The 6,000-nt window shown below is 40.4% G+C and overlaps 1 protein-coding gene across 1 annotated transcript in view; it reads right to left on the minus strand.

Annotated features, from left to right (window-relative positions):
• Nucleotides 1–6,000, minus strand: part of TXLNG (taxilin gamma) — a gene marked incomplete in the record, with an annotated part of 389,260 nt that overhangs the window by 151,282 nt on the left and 231,978 nt on the right.

The raw sequence follows: 6,000 nt of genomic DNA on the forward strand, positions 1-6,000 counted from the left end.
TGTTACCCGACTCAACATAGGCATGATGAAATAAAGATTTCAACCAAGATGCCAAAGAAATGGCAGAAGCTTTCTGGCCTTTTCTAGAACCGGAAAAGATGACAAATAGACTAGAAGTCTTTCGGAAAGACTTAGTAGCTTCAACATAATATTACAAAGCTCTAACAGCATCCAAAGAATGCAATGATTTCTCCTTAGAATTCATAGGATCAGGACATAATGAAGGAACCATAATTTCTCTACTAATGTTGTTAGAATTCACAACCTTAGGTAAAAAATTCAAAAGAAGTTCGCAGCACCGCCTTATCCTGATGCAAAATCAGAAAAGGAGACTCACAAAAAAAGAGTAGATAATTCAGAGACTCTTCTGGCAGAAGAGATGGCCAAAAGAAACAAAACTTTCCAAGAAAGTAATATAATGACCAAAGAATGCATGGGTTCAAAAGGAAGAGCTTGAAGAGCCCCCAGAACCAAATTCAAACTCCAAGGAGGAGAAATTGACTTAATGACAGGTTTTATACGAACCAAAGGTTGTACAAAACAATAAATATCAGGAAGATTAGCAAACCTTCTGTGAAAAAGAACAGAAAGAGCAGAGATTTGTCTTTCAAGGAACTTGCGGACAAACCTTTATCTAAACCATCCTGAAGAAACTGTAAAATTCTCGGTATTCAAAAAGAATGCCAAGAAAAAAAGATGAGAAAGACACTAAGAAATATAAGTCTTCCAGACTCTATAATATATCTCTCTAGATACAGATTTACGAGCCTGTCACATAGTATCAATCACAGAGTCAGAGAAACCTCTTTGACCAAGAATCAAGCGTTCAAACTCCATACCTTAAAATTAAGGTTTTGAGACAGAAAGACTGGTCTTAACGGAAGAGTCCACGGTTGGCAAGAGGCCATCCGGACAAGATCCGCATACCAAAACCTGTGAGGCCATGCTGGAGCTACCAGCAGAACAAACAAGCATTCCTTTAGAATATTGGAGAATACCCTTGGAAGAAGAACTAGAGGCGGAAAGATATAGGCAGGATGACACTTGTAAGGAAGAAATAATGCATCCACTGCCTCCGCCCGAGGATCCCGGGATCCGGACAGATACCAGGGAAGTTTCTTGTTTACATGAGAAGCCATCAGATCTATTTCTGGGAGTTCCCACATTTGAACAATCTGAGGAAATACCTCTGGGTGAAGAGACCATTCGCCCAGGTGCAACGTTTGGTGACTGAGATAATCCGCTTTCCAATTGTCCATACCTGGGATATGAACCGCAGAGATTAGACAGGAGCTGGATTCCGCCCAAACCAAAATTCGAGATACTTCTTTCATAACCAGAGGACTGTGAGTCCCTCCTTGATTGATGTATGCCACAGTTGTGACATTGTCTATCTGAAAACAAATGAACAACTCTCTCTTCAGAAGAGGCCAAGACTGAAAAGCTCTGAAAATTGCACGGAGTTCCAAAATACTGATCGGAAATCTCACCTCCTGAGATTCCCAAACCCCTTGTGCCGTCAGATACCCCCACACAGCTCCCCAACCTGTGAGACTTGCATCTGTTGAGATTATAGTCCAGGTCGGAAGAACAAGAAGCCCCCTGAACTAAACGATGGTGATCTGTCCACCATGTCAGAGAGTGTCGTATAATCGGTTTAAAGATATTAATTGAGATATCTTTGAGTAATCCCTGCACCATTGGTTCAGCATACAGAGCTGAAGAGGTCGCATGTGAAAACGAGCAAAGGAGATCGCATCTGATGCGGCAGTCCTAAGACCTAAAATTTCCATGCATAAGGCTACCAAAGGGAATGATTGTGACTGAAGGTTTTGACAAGCTGATATCAATGTTAAACTTCTCTTGTCTGACAAGGACAGAGTCATAGACACTGAATCTATCTAGAAACCTAAAAAGGTTACCCTTGTCTGAGGAATCAATAAACTGATTAGTAAATTGAACCTCCAACCATGAACTTGAAGAAACAACACAAGTCGATACGTATGAGATTCTTCGAAAATGAGAAGACTGAGCAAATACCAAGATATCGTCCAAATAAGGAAATACCAAAACCCTGTTCTCTGATTACAGAAAGAAGGGCACCGAGAACCTTTGAAAAAAATTCTTGGAACTGAGGCTAGGCCAAACGGTAGAGCCAAAAAAACTGGTAATGCTTGTCTAAAAAGAGAATCTCAGACACTAAAAGTGATCTGGATGAATCGGAATATGCAGATACACATCCTGTAAATCTATTGTAGACATATAATGCCCTTGCTAAACAAAAAACAGGATAGTCCTACAGTAACCATCTTGAATGTTGGTATCCTTACATAACGATTCAATATTGATAGATCCGGAACTGGTCTGAAGGAATTGACCTTCTTGGTACAATGAAGAGATAAAATAAAACCCCAGCCCCTGTTCCAGAACTGGAACTGGCATAATTACTCCAACCAACTAGATCTGAAACACATTTCAGAAATGCTGAGCCTTTGCTGTGTTAACTGGGACACGGGAAAGAAAAAAATCTCTTAGCAGGAGGCCTTAACTGAAGCCAATTCTGTACCTTTCTGAAACAATGTTCTGAAACCAGAGATTGAGAACGGAATTGATCCAAATTTCTTTGAAGAAAACGTAATCTGCCCCATACCAGCTGAGCTGGAATAAGGGCCGCACCTTCATGGGTACTTAGGAGCTGGCTATAGATTTCTATAAGGCTTGGATATATTCCAAACTGGAAATAGTTTCCAAACTGATACCGCTCCTGAGGATGAAGGATCAGGCTTTTGTTCCTTGTTGTGAGGAAAGGAACAAAAAAGATTATTAGACCTAAATTTACCTTAGATTTTTTATCCTTTGGTAAAAAAGTTCCCTTCCTTCCAGAAACAATTGAAATAATAATTTAATACCCTGGAAAGAAAGGGAAAGCAAAGTTGACTTAGAAGACATATCAGCATTCCAAGTTTAATCCATAAAGCTTTTCTAGCTAAAATAGCTAGAGACATATACCTGACATCAACTCTAATGATATCAAAAGATGGTATCACCAATAAAATTATTAGCATGTTATAGAATAATAATAATGCTATAAAATTATGATCTGTTACTTGTTGCGCTAAAGCTTCTAACCAAAAAGTTGAAGCTGCAGCAACATCCGCTAAAAATATAGCAGGTCTAAGAAGATTACCTGAACATAAGTAAGCTTTTCTTAGAAAGGATTCAATTTCCCTTAAATAAAGTACTATCTGCCGTAGGAATAGTAGTACATTTAGCAGGAGTAGAGACAACCCCATAACCTTAGGGATTTTGTCCCAAAAAACTCTAATCTGTCAGATGGCACAGGATATAATTGCTTAAACGTTTAGAAGGAGTAAAAGAATTACCCAAATTATTCCATTCCCTGGAAATTACTTCAGAAATAGCATCAGGGAGATTAAACACTTCTGGAATAACTACAGGAGATTTAAAAACCTTATTTAAACGTTTAGATTTAGTATCAAGAGGACCAGAATCCTCTATTTCTAATGCAATTAATACTTCTTTAAATAAAGAACAAATAAATTCCATCTTGAAAAAATACAAAGATTTATCAGTATCAGAATGATGATGTTCATTTAAAAATTCATCTGAAAAAAGAGAAGTTTTAAAAGACTTTTATGTAAACTAGAAGGAGAAATAACAGACATAGCCTTCTTAATGGATTTAAAAAAAATAATAAAATCTCTTATGTTTATCAGGAACACTCTGAAAATTAGATGTTGACGGAACAGCAACAGGTAATGTAACAGTACTAAAGGAAATTTTATCTGCATTAATAAGTTTGTCATGACATGCAATACAAACAACAGCTGGAGAAACAGATACCAAAAATTATAGCAGATACACTTAGCTTGGTAGCTCCAGCACTAGACAGCGATTTTCCTGTAGTATCTTCTGACTCAGATGCAACGTGAGACATCTTGCAATATGTAAGACAAAAAAACAACATATAAAGCAAAATTGATCAAATTCCTTAAATGACAGTTTCAGGAATGGGAAAAAATGCCAAAGAACAAGCTTCTAGCAACCAGAAGCAATGAAAAAATGAGACTAAAATAATGTGGAGACAAAAGCGACGCCCATATTTTTTAGCGCCAAATAAGACGCCCACATTATTTGGCGCCTAAAATGCTTTTGGCGCCAACAATGACGCCACATCCGGAACGCCGACATTTTTGGCGCAAAATAACGTCAAAAAATGACGCAACTTCCGGCGACACGTATGACGCCGGAAACGGAAAATAATTTTTGCGCCAAAAAAGTCCGCGCCAAGAATGACGCAATAAAATGAAGCATTTTCAGCCCCCGCGAGCCTAACAGCCCACAGGGAAAAAAGAGTCAAATTGAAAAAATGATTAATTCAAATGCATTATCCCAAATATGAAACTGACTGTCTGAAAAATAAGGAATGTTGAACATTCTGAGTCAAGGCAAATAAATGTTTGAATACATATATTTAGAACTTTATAAACAAAGTGCCCAACCATAGCTTAGAGTGTCACAGAAAATAAGATTTACTTACCCCAGGACACTCATCTACATGTTGTAGAAAGCCAAACCAGTACTGAAACGATAATCAGCAGAGGTAATGGTATATATAAGAGTATATCGTCGATCTGAAAAGGGAGGTAAGAGATGAATCTCTACGACCGATAACAGAGAAGCTATGAAATAGACCCCGTAGAAGGAGATCACTGCATTCAAATAGGCAATACTCTCCTCACATCCCTCTGACATTCACTGCACGCTGAGAGGAAAACCGGGCTCCAACTTGCTGCGGAGTGCATATCAACGTAGAATCTAGCACAAACTTACTTCACCACCTCCATCGGAGGCAAAGTTTGTAAAACTGAATTGTGGGTGTGGTGAGGGGTGTATTTATAGGCATTTTAAGGTTTGGGAAACTTTGCCCCTCCTGGTAGGAATGTATATCCCATACGTCACTAGCTCATGGACTCTTGCTAATTACATGAAAGAAATCAAGCATTCAATCTCCAGGCAGTCAGCCTCAGAGAAATTAGATTTGGATGGTTGAAAGGACCTTGAAGTAGAAGGTCTTGACTCAGCGGCAGAGTCCATGGTGGAAAGGATGACATGTCCACCAGATCTGCATACCAAGTCCTGCGTGGCCATGCAGGCGCTATCAAGATCACTGATGCTCTCTCCTGCTTAATTTTGGCAATCAGACGAGGGAGCAGAGGAAACGGTGGAAACACATAAGCCAGGTTTAAGGACCAAGGCGCTGCTAGAGCATCTATCAGCGTTGCCTTGGGGTCCCTGGACCTGGATCCGTAACAAGGAAGCTTGGTGTTCTGGCGAGACGCCATGAGATCCAGTTCTGGTTTGCCCCAATGATGAACCAATTGTGCAAACACCTCCGGATGGAGTCACCACTCCCCCGGATGAAAAGTCTGTCGACTTAGAAAATCCGCCTCCCAGTTCTCTACATCTGGGATATGGATAGCTGATAGGTGGCAAGAGTGAATCTCCGCCCAGTGAATTATCTTTGAGACTTCTAACATCGCTAGGGAACTCCTTGTTCCCCCTTGATGGTTGATGTAAGCCACAGTCGTGATGTTGTCCGACTGAAATCTGATGAACCTCATTGTTGCTAGCTCAGGCCAAGCCTGAAGGGCATTGAATATCGCTCTTAGTTCCAGAATGTTTATTGGAAGGAGTGACTCCTCCTGAGTCCACAATCCCTGAGCCTTCAGGGAGTTCCAGACTGCACCCCAACCTAGAAGGCTGGCATCTGTCGTTACAATTGTCCAATCTGGCCTGCGAAAGGTCATACCTTTGGACAGATGGACCCGGGATAGCCACCAGAGAAGATAATCCCTGGTCTCTTGATCCAGATTTAGTAGAGGGGACAAATCTGTGTAATCCCCATTCCACTGACTGAGCATGCAGAGTTGCAGCGGTCTGAGATGTAGGCGTGCAAACGGCACTATGTCCATTGCC

The sequence above is a fragment of the Bombina bombina genome, chromosome 3 (genome assembly GCF_027579735.1).
Source record: "Bombina bombina isolate aBomBom1 chromosome 3, aBomBom1.pri, whole genome shotgun sequence".
Lineage (NCBI taxonomy): Eukaryota > Metazoa > Chordata > Amphibia > Anura > Bombinatoridae > Bombina > Bombina bombina.